Genomic DNA, 17944 nt, shown 5'->3' on the forward strand with positions numbered 1-17944 from the left:
GTCCGAACGACATTCCAATGTCACTGCTGTATAGCCTGGTAGTGTGTATCAGTGAATCGATGTTTCGTTCACTCTTGGCATACAGTTTGATGTCATCCATGTACAGGAGGTGGCTGACAACTGCTCCGTTCCGTAGTCGGTATCCGTAGCCAGTCTTGTTAATGATCTCACTGAGGGAGTTCAGGCCTATGCAGAACAGCAGTGGGGACAGAGCATCTCCTTGGTAGATCCCGCACTTGATGGTGAGTTGTGCTATGGGCTTGGAGTTGGCCTCTAGTGTTGTACGCCACATCCCCATTGAGTTCCTGATGAAGGCTCTTAGGGTCCTTTTGATCTTGTACAGTTCTAGGCATTCCAGTATCCAGCTGTGGGGCATTGAGTCATAGGCCTTCTTGTAATCAATCCAGGCTGTGCACAGGTTGGTCAGCATGGTCTTGCAGTCTCGGCTGACTGTTCTGTCTACCAGTAGCTGGTGTTTTGCACCTCTGGTATTCTTGCCAATCCCTTTCTGTGCCCCGCTCATGTATTGACCCATGTGCCTGTTCATCTTAGCCAATATGATGCTTGACAGGAGCTTCCATGTAATACTGAGGCAGGTTATTGGTCGGTAGTTGGATGGGACCGGTCCCTTCTTGGGGTCCTTGGGGATCAGGACCGTCCGACCTTCGGTTAGCCATTCCGGGTGTCTCTCGTTAACTAGCAGCTGGTTCATTTGTGCTGCCAGATGCTCATGGAGTGCAGTCAGCTTCTTCAGCCAGTAGGCGTGAACCATGTCGGGCCCTGGTGCTGTCCAACTCTTAATACTGGAGACCCTTTCTTGGATATCTGCCACTGTGATGGTTACTGGACCCTGTTCAGGGAGGTCGCTATGGTCTGCCCTCAGATCCACTAGCCACTGAGCATTGCCGTTATGGGTTGCGTCCTTCTCCCATATGCTCTTCCAGTATTGCTCCGTCTCCAGCCTTGGTGGTGCTGTTCTCTTATTGTTCCCTTGCCACTGGGAATTTCCAAGGCCTCAGGTATGGACAGCTTGCTGTATTTCTTATGCACCTTCTTTGTCGTGCCTTTCTGTTAGTTGGCTAACCTCCCTTCGTGCTACTTTGATCTTGCCCTCTAGCCTTCTTCTCCATGGAGGGTACTGCCCCTTCTGGCTGTTCAACTTGTATATTTTTGTGTTCCTTTTATTTTTTTGAGCAGTCTACATATCGGCATGTATTAGCTCTAGAATTGCCACAGTTATCCATGTAGCGGATGAGCGATCAAAGGAACCACAACTGATTTAATGAGCCATTCGCAGTTTCACTCTACCGACTGTGAGTACTTAGACCTGCATGGCTTAATCTTTGAGACAAGCATATGATGCTGGCAGGATCAACCAGGTAGCCCCTCGGGCACAGCTGCGTGGGTGAGCACTCACTCAACGCTACTAAGCCCTATTGAGGTGCCCTCTCAGGGCGAGGTTTTCCAGATACAGACGGAACCGGGCAGGGTTCAAGAAACTGTGTTTGCTGGAAGTGCTCTGTCACCTTTGTGGGAGCAAACTCTGGGTTTGCCTACCCGTGTGACGAGGCCGCCGTGGTATGATGACCGGGACGGACCGGGCATCCGGGTCTTGCTACTGAGTGCTCGCGCCCGGCGAGGGAAGAGCAAGTGTGAGGAGGGAGGCGCAGGGTCCAGGAACCACCACCCCCTCCGACCTTCGCATTGGACCCCCGACCAGCGCTAGAGGCGAGTCTGTGGGCTGGAGGAATGGACCACCCAAAGGCACCAGCACCAGTGCCGGTCCTGGCAGCGGCCTTCCAATGGCAGGCCACGTTTGCCTCGCATGGTGGCACGGTGGTTAGCATTGTTGCCTCACAGCAAGAAGGTTCTAAGTTCAATTCCACCATCAGGCCAGGGTCTTTGCTAACAGTGTTTGCATGGGTTCTCCCCGTGTACTCTGGCTTCCTCCCAGAGTCCAAAGACATGCAGTTGGTGGGGTTACCCTGCCTCTTGCCCTAAGAGGCAGGGTACATCCTATCCCAGCTGTCTTAGGGCAAGACAGCTGGGATAGGCTCCAGCGGCCCTGAAGAGAACAAGCGGATGTATGGATATATATAGCTGTAATTCTATTCAATATTATTTGTTTTAAATGTGCTTTAAACTGTAATCAGAATACTTTATTAATCCTTAAGGAAATTATGCGGTTACAGTTGCTCTGCTAGTAACAGAAAGTAAATAATCAAATATTACAAGATTTTGCAAAGTTTACAAATTTAAGAAATAGCTTTAATATTTCCAAACAGCTCAATTATCAATATCCAGAATATTAACGGGATTAATTATATATGGTTGACATTTTACTTCAAAATATAAAAATGTGCTATTCATAATTTTCACTGTAGAGGATGTGCAAAAGGGTGTAACTATTTCCCTGTGTACTGTACATTAGATGGAGGAGTTGTATTTCCTTTGTCGTTCAGTGGTGCATTATGGGTAATCTCAGTCTCTCACTAAACATATTCCTGTGACCAGTGTTGGTCAAGTTACTTGAAAAAAGTAATCAGTAACTAATTACTGATTGCTTATTTTCAAAAGTAATTAATTACTTAGTTACTTAGTTACTTTTTAAAAACACAATTTACAACCTGAATAGGTGATAAAGCGATAGATCTTTCAGCCCAATTCTACTTTTTCTGCATAATCCATCATACAAAATGTAATCAAATGGAAAAGTCTCTTCTTAAAACTTGTTTTATTAGTTTTAATCTTTTAACAATATGCATCAAGCAAAAATTAAATTATATGCAACATTCTCTGACTGGAAGAAATTTGTTTAACATTTAAACCTATTTTCTGCACATTCTAGCACATAAAATAAAATATTTTTTTGTGTTTACACTCACTCTTTCAAATAGATGCAAGTAAAACACAGCAGAAAATAAATAAAGTCAAAGGCTAGTTGCTCTATTTTCACCTGTAAAGCAGGACTGGGGTAGGCGGAGGTTTACCCTGGTGCAGGTGTGCCGCAGTGGTCAGTGGAAGAATCCGTGAGTTTCTCTGTGAATTTCCCATTACAGTCGTAGCGCACTCGGCGCTTGCTTGGAAGTTAAGGGGTTTTTTTTCGCTGTAAAACGAAGTTTTCTTCCCACGCACAACGGACGCTAATGTTTTTGTCACTTTTTATGGAATCGAACTCAAAATAAGGTCAGTACTTCCACACTTTAAACGCTGCACGCTCATACTCTCTCCCGTACTTGATATATTATCCATTGTTGATCTGCAGACAGCTGTTGTCACGAATGTCGCACTCGCTTACGTCACTATCATGAGACATTCTCGCAAAAAACTCACGGTTTTAGTAACGCAGTAACACAAGCGTTCCTACAGGAAAGTAACGGTAATCTAATTACCGTTTTTGCAATGGTAATCCCTTACATTACTCGTTACTTGAAAAAAGTAATCGGATTACAGTAACGCATTACAGTAACGCCTTACAAGTAACGCGTTACTGCCCATCTCTGCCTGTGACTGGCCAGCACATCATGGAGTGAGCACATCATTGGGAGGTATTGTCCAGCATTGTCCTTATCTTGGACAACGTCCGCATCTCTGACATCAGCTTAAAAGAGTTCAGCTCCATACCCACAACATTACTGGCCTTCTGATCAGTTTATTTAGTCTGTTGGCATCTGCGACCCTCAACCTGCTGCCCCAGCATGCAACAGCATAGAGGATAGCACTGGCCACAACAGACTCATAGAAAATTCTGAGCACTGTCCGACAGATGTTGAAGGACCTCATAGATGACTCTGGCCCTTCCTGTAGAGGGCAGTGGTGTTTTTAACACAGTCCAGTTTATTATGTATGTGTATTCTGAGGTATTTATAGTCCTCCACAATGTCCACTTTGACGCCCTGGATTGAAACAGGGGTCAAGGATTTCCTGTCCACAATCAATTCTTGGTCTTTCCCACATTGAGCTGCAGATGATTCCGCTCGCACCACGTGACAAAGGATCAACCACAGCCCGGTACTCTGACTCATCACCCTCACTGATGTATCCAGCCACCGCAGAGTCATCAGAAAACTTCTGAAGATGGCAGGTCTCTGTGCAGTGGCTGAAGTCTGTTGTGTAGATGGTGAAGAGGAAAGGGCAGAGGATGGTCCCCTGTGGTGCCCCTGTGTCGTTCAAGGTGCACATATTGTGGCCTTCCTGTCAGGTAATCAATAATCCAGGACACAAGAGTGGCATTCACCTGTATCGCTGTCAGGTTATCACCCAGCAGCGTCGGCCTAAAAAGTTGATTCTGCTCAGAATCAACCTTTTGGGATTTACTTACCTGGATGACTGAGCATGCATTTAGACAGCCTGACGATAGTTTGGAGCTGGTCAAGAATGAGTCTTTCCAGGGTCTTCATGACGTGGGAAGTCAATGCCACAGGCCTGTAATCCTGGGGCCATGGGGACGTGGCGTCGTTGGTACAGGAACGAGGTAAGACATCTTCCACAACACTGGGACCCCCTGCAGACTCAGACTCAACATGAACAGTTTATGAAAGAAAGCTGGGGGGTCGCAGGCGTTGAGGACACGGGGACTCACCCCGTCTGGTCCAGCAGACTTGCCTGAGTGGAGTTTTCTCATTTGTCACTGAACCTGGTCATGTGTGAACATGTTGGGTGGGGGAGGGGTGTCAGGACTTTTGCAGGAGACTATGGTGCAATATGGATAAGGAGGGAGAGAGAGCTTCGTGGTTGTGGATTGCAGGCTGACTACAGGTAAGTAAATATCTAGTCTCTAATATTGCCCTTTAATGCATGAACCATTCACACCTCCTGTCTATTGCCTGCTCTGAAGGCCTTCTTTTTGTCATTGAGGAGTGCTATGATGTCCTTAGTCACCCACGGCTTGCTATTTGGGTAACAATGGACAGTCAGCAGGGACAATGGAGTCGGTACAGAAGGTTATGTAGTAAGTGAGGTAAGGACCCTAAAATAATACATCAGTGTAGGACTTCATGTGTAAATGTGCAATATTGAAGTTTTTACTTTTCCATATTTACATCAGAATCTTGTTCCCTGCATCTTTAATTGATTTCCATAAATGTTTAATGACACTGGGTACACCGATGCTTGCTGAAAATGTCCTGCTGTTTTAATTTCCTTCTCCTTCTTTCTTCGTTAGCTCTCCCTGTGCAAATGTCTGATAATGTCTCACAACGAGGCCTGAAGCGAGATGAACCAGTTGTGATATTGTGCTTTTACTAAAGTGCTGATGGTAAGTGAGCAAATGATAGTTCTTTTATTCCAGCCTTTGATTTGATGGGTTTCTCTTCTTGCATCACATACTAATACCTTTATATTAACAGTTGTACAACTTATCCTGTGCATGTGCGTAGTCATTTATTACAGGCCACAAGAAGTCAGAAAAAAAGGATGTAGAAAGAGCCTTTTCGTTCATTTTAAAAATGACAGAATAATGACCAAAAATGAGAAAACCAGATGCTCCCCACTGTAGTTTTCATGGCTGACCATGAAACCTACAGTTTCTAAAATTTAGGCTGTACCTTCATCACCTCCATACCCTCCCCCATAAGTGGACCTGTTTGTTCTTTTATTCTGATACCTCAGAGTTCATGTCTCCACCTCCACCGCAGCCAATTTCTATTTTTTCTAAAGGTGACCTCAGTTCATTTCAGCTCCACATTTTTTATTCTTATATTGTTCTGAGTAGCTTTGCATGACTCACACCTCAAAACAATCATATTTTATTTTATCCTGAGGCTTGGTGCAGCCCCTCACTTAGAAACAAGCCTTTTTAGCCCCTCCCCCTTGAAGAAAACATTCTTCTAATTGGCTGCCCTTCATAAACAGAAAGTTTGAACACGAGGTGGGTGCACCTTCTGTGCCTGAAAGGATCACACAAGAATATTCCATCTCTGTGACATCATAATGACCCCAGAGTAGAAAAAAAATGATCAGGAATTCTCGCTCTATTATTGGATATGAACCGGACACTTTTGAAAGAAGGTTCCTAACTCATGGGATGAGCCAGTGTTGTGGCTAAACATAAGAGACAACTTGGCAAAGAAACAGTTTTAAATGATATCTTTGGACTTTTTGTTCCCAACAGCCTGTCACAAGACACTTCATTTGTTCCCATTTCTTGAACTGATTGTATGAAAAATACCAACAATAACAGAGCTGGAGTACATAAAATAGGATTTTTGTATCAACAAGGGGATCTCCTATAAGCTGTTAGCTGTAAAGCCAGCATAAATCAGCATGGTGTGCAGTGTGTCCTTAAAAATTCTGAGGAAACCAAAGAAGTGTGAGTCCTAAAATACTATTTACAGCAGATGAACATTAGCTGAAATTTGTCTTCTTAAGGAAAAAAAAAAAAATCCAAAAAGAACTGACACACAGGAGTTAAAGTGGGTCGGAATGATCCAGACCATGTTCTAGCATCTTCATTAAATGAATAATTACATCTAAACTAATATTTTACTGTGTAAACAGTAAACAGTCAGATGATCTCTTATGTGCAATGCCTGGTGGCAGTGAGAAGGAAGAAGCCCAGACCTCCAACAGCACCTGATCAGGGAGGCACAAATCTCTGCCATTGCTTTTTCTGGTTTTTTGTCATGTTTCTGGTGCCATGAAAGTGGTCATTTCACATATTTCTGTAAGTGTGTCTGTGTGGTGAAACCTGGAAGAGGAGGGGTGATTTTAATCCTAAACTTTCCACCCCCAAGGTAAGACTGAGAAGATGAGAGGGGAATTTAGCCAGTTCTGTGTGTGTGTGTGTGTGTGTGTGTGTGTGTGTGTGTGTGTGTGTGTGTGTGTGTGTGTGTGTGTGTGTGTGAGTGTGTGTGTGTGTGAGTGAGAGAGAGAGAGTTGGCCATAGAGAACGAATGGGTTCAATGCTGCAGCTGGACAGAAAAATCAATGCTTCATATGAAGAGGCTGCGGGGGTTAGGCCTCCGTGTTCATGTCAACAAGGCTATTGGTTTTCTTAATACTCCAAAGTTGGCGTTTCCCCGCTTCGGGAGGGCCGGCGAGGTGACTTGTGTGGTCAAAGCTTAACAAAGGGATCTTGCCTTCTAGCCTTTGCTGTACTGCTCGGCAGAGGGAGGCTGAGCCAGGATTAATTACCAAGTGTGCCAGCTGGATATTTGTTGTTTTCTCTCATTGTCATATGGCCACGATGCTGTTGGAGGCAGGCTAATACTGTTAGATCGAGGAAGCTGGGTCAGTGTAACGCTGAAGGAATGTCCATCAGAAAGGCTTTCACAAAATAATCAGTGACTATAATATCATACTGGTATTGTATCAGTATTTAAGTGAACAAACTCAAAGGAAGGAGCCAATAAATGATCAGAATTTTACCTGAAAGATTCTTTTTATTAATTAACTTGCTCATAAATTTTCAGTGAAACAATTAGTTACTTAGGTCCACGTGTATTCATTTAGTAACAGATAAATGCAGAAAAAAACACATGTTCTGAGCGTTTTTGTTTCCTCTCATCTCCATGTCAGAATTAAACTGAGTCACTTCTTAATTGCATTTTGTGTTCATGTATTATCGTATTTTATGCAAAAAGCAGATAGTTGTCCTAAGCAGAAAAAAAATCAGCCTGATGCTGCAATTGCAAAAAAATGTGACAATGGGAGTGGAAAGTTCTGCTGGTGATCCGTTACCAACATGATAATTAATAAACAGCCACAGTGCATGAAGAAATGAGAAATATAAACAGTGAGATTTCCCCGTGTGGCATTTCAGATGATGACAGGCAGCTCTTTGCTTCTGAATAGATACAAACTGTATTTCGTTACCCTGTATTTATATATGTGTAATGACAATAAAGTTGAATCCCAATCCTAATGTGTCTGTGGGTTCGGTCATGAAAGTTTAGATAAATAATATAAATATTATACAAAAGTGTTATATGAGCTTCAATCTGTCTAAAAACTGACCTGTCAAAAGAACATATGAAGCTTTTGCATAAGTTCAACACGGAAGATCTGTAATCACTCATCTGACTGCTTTCCTGGGTGTTAAGGACTTGGTGTTCGCTCGCTTTGTGGTAGAGTATCACTTCCTGTTCCTGCTCAAACAGGTCCTGTTTCTGAGTAGCTTTTCTACTTAGCAATTTAATTTAAATCTTTTAATACATTCCTTTTTCATAGTATAATCTTAACGTGCTTCATCTGAATCACCCTTTCTGTGTACTCACTACCTAATTTATAGCCAAAGTATTCACTCACTGTCTCTTTACTGTTTCGCTAGCTTAGCTTAGCTCGTAGCCGACTCGTTAGCACCATGGCTACTTCACCTGTCCCTCCTGCACTTTCCTGCTCATTGTGTCAGATGTTTAGTTACTCCTCGGCCTCCTTTAGCAGTAATGATACCTGTAACAAATGTAGCATATTTGCAGCTCTGGAGGCCAGGATTACTGAATTGGAGACTCGGCCGCACCCTTCATTCACCCGTAGCTAGCCAGGCCCCTGTAGCGGGTGCAGCCGAAGATAGCGTGGGCCCGCTAGCTGTTCCCCGGCAGACCCCAAGCAGCTGGGGAAAGAGGGCGGCTGGGTGACGGTGAGGAGGAAGCATAGTCTTAAACTGAAGCCCCAGGTACACCACCAACCTGTTCATGTGTCTAACTGCTTTTTCCCCACTCGGCGACACACCCGCCGGGGTCAAACTCTGGTAATTGGTGATTCTGTTCTCAGACATGTGAAGCTAGAGACACCGGCAACCATAGTCAATTGTCTTCCAGGGTCCAGAGCAGGCGACATTGAAGGAAATTTAAAACTGCTGGCTAAGGGTAAACGTAAATACAGTAAGATCATAATTCATGTCGGCAGTAATGACACCCGGTTACGCCAATCGGAGGTCACTAAAATCAATATTGAATCGGTGTGTAACTTTGCCAAAACAATGTCGGACTCTGTAGTTTTCTCTGGTCCCTCCCCAATCAGACCAGGAGTGACATGTTTAGCCGCATGTTCTCCTTAAATTGCTGGCTGTCTGAGTGGTGTCCCAGAAACGATGTGGGCTTCATAGATAATTGGCAAACCTTCTGGAGGAAACCTGGTCTTGTTAGGAGAGACGGCATCCATCCCACTTTGGATGGAGCAGCTCTCATTTCTAGAAATATGGACCAATTTATTAAACCCCCAAAATATGACTATCCAGAGTTGGGACCAGGAAGCAGAGTTGCAGTCTTACACGCCTCTCTGCAGCTTCTCTCCTCCTGCTACCCCCAAAAACCCATCTCCATTGAGACTGTGTCAGCTCCCAAAAGACAAAAAAACAAACTAAAAACCAGCAATAAACAACTTAAACATAAAAATCACAAAGAAAGAACAATACAGTATCCACATCTGAACCAAAGAGTAAAACAGTGAAATGTGGATTATTAAATATTAGGTCTCTCTCTCCAAGTCTCTGTTAGTACATGACTTAATAATTGATCAACAAATCGATTTACTCTGCCTTACAGAAACCTGGCTGCAGCAGGATGAGTATGTTAGTTTAAATGAATCAACACCCCGAGTCATTCTAACTACCAGAAATCCCGAAGCACAGGCCGAGGGGGCGGTGTGCAGCAATTTTCACACCAGTCTATCAATTAACGAAAGACCAAGACAGACTTTTAATTCATTTGAAAGCCTGATGCTTAGCCTCGTCCACCCCAGCTGTAAAACTCAGAAACCAGTCTTACTTGTTATCATCTATCGTCCACCTGGGCCTTACACAGAGTTTCTCTCTGATTTCTCAGACTTTTATCTGATTTAGTGCTCAGCTCAGATAAAATAATTATTGTGGGTGATTTTAACATCCATGTAGATGCTAAAATGACAGCCTCAACATCGCATTTAATCTGTTATTAGACTCAATTGGCTTCTCTCAAAATGTAAAAGAACCCACCCACCACTTTAATCACACTCTAGATCTTGTTTTAACATATGGCATAGAAACTGAACATTTAACAGTGTTTCCTGAAAACCCTCTGCTGTCTGATCATTTCCTGATAACATTTACATTTACAATAATTGATTACACAGCAGCGGAGAGTAGACTTTATCAAAGTAGATGTCTTTCTGAAAGTGCTGTAACTAAGTTTAAGAATATAATCCACCCACTGTTATCATCTCCAATGCCCTGTACCAACATAGAGCAGAGCAGCTATCTGAACGCTACTCCAACAGAGGTCGATTATCTTGTTAATAATTTTACCTCCTCACTACGCATGCGACTCTGGATACTGTAGCTCCTGTGAAAACTAAGGCCTCAAATCCAAAGTCCCTGACTCCGTGGTATAATTCTCAAACACGTAGCCTAAAGCAAATAACTCGTAAGCTGGAGAGGAAATGGCGTGTCACAAATTTAGAGGATCATCATTTAGCCTGGAGAAATAGTTTGCTACTTTATAAGAAAGCCCTCCATAAAGCCAGAACATCTTACTATTCGTCACTGATTGAAGAAAATAAGAACAACCCCAGGTTTCTCTTCAGCACTGTAGCCAGGCTGACAAAAAGTCAGAGCTCTACTGAGCCAACCATCCCTTTAACGTTAACTAGTAATGACTTCATGAACTTCTTCACAAATAAAATTTTTATCATTAGAGAAAAAATTACCAATAATCATCCCACAGATGTAATATTATCTACAGCTACTTTTAATACCATCGATGTTAAGTTAAACTCTTTTCTCCAATTGATCTTTCTGAGTTAACTTCAATAATTAATTCCTCCAAACCATCAACGTGTCTTTTAGACCCCATTCCTACAAAACTGCTCAAAGAAGTCCTGCCATTAATTAATTCTTCGATCTTAAATATGATCAACCTATCTCTAATAATCGGCTATGTACCACAGGCCTTCAAGGTGGCTGTAGTTAAACCTTTACTTAAAAAGCCATCTCTAGACCCAGCTGTCTTAGCTAATTATAGGCCAATCTCCAACCTTCCTTTCATATCAAAAATCCTTGAAAGAGTAGTTGTCAAACAGCTAACAGATCATCTGCAGAGGAATGGGTTATTTGAAGCGTTTCAGTCAGGTTTCAGAGCTCATCACAGCACAGAAACAGCTTTAGTGAAGGTTACAAATGATCTTCTTATGGCCTCTGACAGTGGACTCATCTCTGTGCTTGTCCTGCTAGACCTCAGTGCTGCGTTCGATACTGTTGACCATAATATCCTATTAGAGCGATTAGAACATGCTGTAGGTATTACAGGTACTGCACTGCAGTGGTTTGTATCATATCTATCTAATAGACTCCAATTTGTTCAAGTAAATGGAGAGTCCTCTTCACACACTAAGGTCAATTATGGTGTTCCACAGGGTTCAGTGCTAGGACCAATTCTATTTACATTATACATGCTTCCCTTAGGCAGCATCATTAGAAGACATAGCATAAATTTTCACTGCTATGCAGATGACACGCAGCTCTATCTATCCATGAAGCCAGGTAACACACACCAATTAGTTAAACTGCAGGAATGTCTTAAAGACATAAAGACCTGGATGGCTGCTAACTTTCTGCTTCTTAATTCAGATAAAACTGAGGTTATTGTACTCGGCCCTGAAAATCTTAGAAATATGGTATCTAAGCAGATTCTTACTCTGGATGGCATTACCTTGGCCTCCAGTAATGCTGTGAGGAACCTTGAGTCATTTTTGACCAGGACATGTCCTTCAATGCACATATTAAACAAATATGTAAGACTGCTTTCTTCCATTTGCGCAACATCTCTAAAATTAGAAATATCCTGTCTCAGAGTGATGCTGAAAAACTAGTTCATGCATTTATTACTTCCAGGCTGGACTACTGTAATTCTTTATTATCAGGATGTCCTAAAACTCACTGAAAAGCCTTCAGCTGATCCAAAATGCTGCAGCAAGGGTACTGACAGGGACTAGAAAGAGAGCATATTTCTCCTGTTTTGGCTTCCTTCATTGGCTTCCTGTTAAATCCAGAATTGAATTCAAAATCCTGCTCCTCACATACAAGGTCTTAAATAATCAGGCCCCATCTTATCTTAATGACCTTGTAGTACCATATCACCCCATTAGAGCACTTCGCTCTCGCTCTGCAGGCTTACTTGTTGTTCCTAGAGTATTTAAAAGTAGAATGGGAGGCAGAGCCTTCAGTTTTCAGGCCCCTCTTCTGTGGAATCAACTTCCAGTTTGGATTCGGAGACAGACACTATCTCTACTTTCAAGATTAGGCTTAAAACTTTCCTTTTGCTAAAGCATATAGTTAGGGCTGGACCAGGTGACCCTGAATCCTCCCTTAGTTATGCTGCAATAGACGTAGGCTGCCGGGATTCCCATGATGCATTGAGTTTTTCCCTTCCAGTCACCTTTCTCACTCACTATGTGTTAATAGACCTCTCTGCATCGAATCATATCTGTTATTAATCTCTGTCTCTCTTCCACAGCATGTCTTTATCCTGTTTTCCTTCTTTCACCCCAACCGGTCGCAGCAGATGGCCGCCTCCCTGAGCCTGGTTCTGCGGAGGTTTCTTCCTGTTAAAGGGAGTTTTCCTTCCCACTGTCGCCAAAGTGCTTGCTCATAGGGGTCATATGATTGTTGGGTTTTTCTCTGTATTTATTATTGTGCTATCTACTGTACAATATAAAGCGCCTTGAGGCGACTTTTGTTGTGATTTGGCGCTATATAAATAAAATTGAATTGAATTGAATTGAATTAAGCTACTTTGTGTGTTTTGCATCTCTATCATTTTCCCACTCTGTCAATCTCAATGCTGACATCATTAATCTAGTTCAGTCGTCTTCCTGCTCCCCTTCTTTGAGCCAGTCAGGCTCCACTTTGCATGGTTTAACCCACAGGTCAAATTTTTAGGTCAAACTACCGTAACTCTTGATCCATTAGTGAAATGGGAACATTCCAATGGTTCCTCTGAAAGCGCCACATCCAAATTTTGGCAAATGACACAGAAAACAGCAATAACAAAACAATTTAAAAAAAACATGGTAAAAAGAACACAAATGCCTGAACAAATGTCTGTTTCCTGTAGAGCTCCATCACATTCACTCACTCTGTCTTCTCCGAACCAACCGTTGTCTTCGCGGGGCTGCTGTGATGCCGTGCCTGGAATTACCAAAAGGACCCTAATATCACTGAAAAGCTTCTTTCAGGAACTGGGGTCATTCTTTCAATTGACCAAATGGTTCAGCAGTTACAGGAGTTACAGATTGGAAAAAACATACATTATACATTAACAATACATTAATTTCTATATTTAAAAAAAACTTTTTCAATTGTTCCAAGTTATTGCTCCTTATTGAAATGAGATTCTTTACCATCACTTCCTGTCCGTTAGGGTTACAGTGCCAAATGTGTAAATGCCCACATCTCCAAACACTCCTAAACATCATATTGATTCATATATAAATCATATATGTTCTCACCAAGTTTGGCACTCCGAGAGCGAAAGTACATTAAAATAAGAATCCACTCCTTTCGGGTTTTGTAAAACTGCTCTATGGGTTCAAATTATAGTTGCTTCCATAGTATTTGATGGTTAATTTAACCAGCCAGAACACAGCCAATTAAGCTGAAGATCAGCAATATTAAATCCATGCTGCATATAGGAAAAAACATGTAGAAAGAAATCGCTAACACTGAATAAGATCACACAGCACAAGGCTGCTTACACACACACACACACACACACACACACACACACACAGCTTCTTGTGTGCAGTGAAGAACCTGAAAACATTTTGGTGTTATTTTGAAGGATTTTTGTTTAATTTCTTGATCTTACAACAAAGTCATGTCCTCTTATGGTGACTGTGAAAACAGATTCATGACTAACACACACACAGCCCAGTCATTAGCAACTCTACGGTATGGACAGCAAACCTTCAGGGAGCGGTGCGCTGGTCGGAGAAGGCCAGACTAACCTGGCCACTAAGCATTGTTCACCCAGAGCAATCGGATGAAAACGCAGTGCAGATGTAATTTGTTTTCAATGGCTGTTTCAAAAGAATAATTGTGGTGACACTGGAAGGTCGATAATATGGATTTTTGTTTTTCGAGTGCAGTGTCTGTGTGGCACTAAGAGAGGGGAGGAAATACAGTGCTGCAGACCCAAATACAATAAAAAATGGATTGTGTGTGTGTCTGTTTGTAGGGGTATTTGCAGGTCTGGTAACCATCACTGGGACTCAGACATCATTGGAAGGATTACTAAATGTGTCTTATGGGTGAGCATGGGCTGGTGTTCTCCCTTTTTGTTTCCTTTTTATATTTCAGGGAAAAACATGGCCCTGCCCTGATGGCTCACAGAGCAGAGCAGCCTGAATAAAACTGAAACCTGGCAGAGCAACACTCACAGTTGAATCCATTCAAATCTCCAAAAGACTGCTTTTATTCATACTACAACTTAAAAAATGTCTTTTCAATCAGATGACGATAATAAGAAATGCTTTTAGACTGAAACTGAGAAATTGTTGAAAGAAAAAAAGAAAAAAAACAGGTGAAGTAACCTATATTTTTCTCCTTTGAATTGGTTTCTTGCAGTTATCTGCTCACCCTCATAGTTATCAGTGGCATAAGTATTACTACACCACTGCACTAAAACATGCACACACTCGTTATACTGCTGTTATTCCATCTTCCTGTCTTCCTTCTTTCACCCCAACTGGTCGCAGCAGATGGCCCCGCCCCTCCCTGAGCCTGGTTCTGTCAGAGGTTTCTTCCTGTAAAAAGGGAGTTTTTCCTTCCCACTGTCGCCAAAGTGCTTGCTCATAGGGGGTCATATGATTGTTGGGTTTTTCTCTGAATGTATTATTGTAGGGTCTACCTTACATTATAAAGTGTCTTGAGGTGACTGTAGTTGTAATTTAGTGCTATATAAATAAAATTGAATTGAATTGAATTTCATCAGGAATTTATTGGACTTTTTATTCATTTCGCAACAAAAGTTTTGTGCCTTTAACCATCTGATGCCAGTCTTTACTGCAGACCCAGAATCCATAGAAAACACTCAAGAAAACAAATAGAATTAGTTCTCACAGTATTTCGTTGTCCTCAGTTTAGTTTTATGGCGTCTTTAACTTATAAAAGGGATAATCTGTTCAGAATCAGAATCGTGTTTATTGGCCAAGTATATGTGCAGACACATACAAGGAATTTGGTTCCGGTAGACGGTGGCTTTCAAGCACAGCAATGCAAATCACACACACACACACACACACACACACACACACACACACACACACACACACACACACGTGTCTATATATACATTACACATGCATACACATACATACACAAAGCTGTGTAAACCAACTATAAATAACTAATCTAAACTTATATACATAAAATACAGAAATGAAAAGAGGTGGAATGAATGTTGCCCATTTCTCTATGCCTTCATCGTCCTCCACCTTGCTGATCTTCTCAGGCTCATCGTGATTTGGTCTCTTTGCTTTCAGATAATGGCCACTTTGACCATTTGCCAAATCAGACACTGTTTAGCTGGGAGATAGAGTTGAGGTAATTCTAATTCCTCAGAGGAGGTGGAGGGTGGCGTGGACACGGCCAGGTTCATTGGAGGGGTGGGATTGTATGACATTAAATGAGTGAAGGTAGATTTAGACTGCACGCTGGTTCTGGGTGGAGAGGGAAATACAGTGGAAGCACATTATTCGTCTGTAGTCCGAGCCCTTGCTGACACTCTCTCTCTCTCTGCACTATTCCCTTGCCGCGGGTGGTCACCAGAGACCAGACTGGGGCTGATTTATTCCTCTCCTCTGCTGTCCTCTGCCTGACTGCCTCTGCAATGGAGAAATTTCCTCTCTCTCTCCTCAGCAGTGATGCTAAAGCAGGGAAAGCAGGTGAATGAGACGGAGGGCTAACATTAGAACGTCTCCCTCCCTAATACACTCTCCCTCTACTCCCTGTTTTCCACCCTGGAGGTTTCTTCTCGCCAACCATGTCACTCTCAAAGGCCATCTGTATGTGGTGGATATAAGAGCATGAACACATTGTACAACATTGTGCTTAATTAAAAATATTAAGTGGACTGAACTCAGGTTTTCTAATTGAACTCAAATGAACTGTGTTTTTCAGCTTTTTGAATGAAAATGGTAACTTACACTGAGTGCTAATAACAAGCTGAAAAAAACTAAGTAAGCTGGATATTTTGCTTTTCAGTGGTGGAATGTGACAAAGTACACTTACTCTATACTGTACATAAATAGGCTACAACTCACAGGTGGCCTGCTTTTCCTGAGCTTTTGATTTCCCTTTTATTCCTCTCTCTATTGTTGCTTCACTATATTTTATATTTTACATCATTATCTGACAATTTATATTTCTGTTGGAATTTTTATATGAAACATACAAATAAGAAAACACAGAGCTTAAACACCCAAGGGAGCAATGAGGGAATGGGAAACAGGAGGAGAGCACAGCTGGGAGTAATCACACATAACGAGACGGGGAGTAAGCAAAACTGAACACACTAAACATTAGAAAAGGGACTATCAAAATAAAACAGGAAACATGAGACACAGACTAAGATGTCGACTTGACACTGAAGCTGTGTCCCAATCCAGCGACCGCACGATTCGTAGTGCGCATTTGTAGACCGATTACGTCACAGCGACGCGATGAAGGGTGTCCCAATTTGAAGTGTACTCCAAATGTGGTGACAAATACGCCCTTCATTTCCCCAAATTTGAAGGCTGGGTCCGGTGTAGACTTCGTGGCCCCACATATCCCACAATTCATAGCGCGGCGGTGGATGTGGATATTTTTTTCGGAAAAAAAACAGCAGATGGCTGAAGTGGGGCGGCCGAAGAGTAAACTTTCAAAAGTAAGTAGTGAATATTATGTAACTTAATAACAAAAAACATTAAAATATTACTGTTGGCCACATGTCGGCAAAGTTATGTGACATTAGTGATGTTTGTACTAACTTGGTTTTAAAGCCTTTACTTTAAAATATACGCCGTTCAATAGTCGACCTTAATCTTACAGAGAATGTGATGATTTTATGGATAATTAAAGTCAGTCATATATCCACAAACACAACAAGCTGAAAGTCAGTGATGCTGCTCGGTTTGCAGTCCTGAATATTACGGCAAAAGCAGGATTCACTGCACTGTTAATGTTAGCTATGTTATATTGCTGCCTCTGTTCGGTGGTGTCGAGCCAAACGGACTTTAATGTGTGTTTGAACGAGCTGACGGTTCAGTCGTTAAGCTGAAAGAAAGATGCTTTAATCACAGGAGTCACACATGTGTCCACTGTACCATCTGGGAACTCTTCTTGTTTAGCACTCGTAATAACACAAACACTAAATCCTCCTTCTCTTGTGCTGTTTTGTAGCAGTGTGTACACCTGAGACTGTCACCTGTCTGTCTGTCCCACACTCTCTCTCTGTTTCTTTCTCTCTGATTGTGGAATAAAAGTATGAACATGTATTTATAAGTTACACTTGTGTTTGAATCCTGCAGCTTATCACACATTTGATTTCCATGTGTGACAACTGCAAGTGTCCAGAGTGAGGACAGACTGAGGGACCCACTGCTGCACATCATCTGTGAGGATTTGCACCCCTGATGATCCACCAGGACAAACTCAGCAGTGTGTGAGGAAGAGGAGGAGGAAGAGCCAGCAGCAGCTGACAGATGGAGAGAATAGACAGACCGTTCCCTGTTTGTGAAGGACTGCTAGGAAAGTTTAAAATAACTAATTGTCTCTCCTGAATCAGTCTTATTAGGTAATGTTCAAATAGTTATATCATTCAAGCGTTTTCAGTGTGGGAGAAAGTACTCAGGGTCTTCAAGTTACACACTATGAAAGGCAGAAACAAGTTTAATATTCAGAAACTTAAAGTATGTATCAGCAGCAGAATGGACCTAAAAATAAATGTACATATTTTGTTCAGCTATACGAAGCTTTGAGTATTTTGGA

Source organism: Oreochromis aureus, linkage group 1, assembly GCF_013358895.1.
Source record: "Oreochromis aureus strain Israel breed Guangdong linkage group 1, ZZ_aureus, whole genome shotgun sequence".
NCBI lineage: Eukaryota > Metazoa > Chordata > Actinopteri > Cichliformes > Cichlidae > Oreochromis > Oreochromis aureus.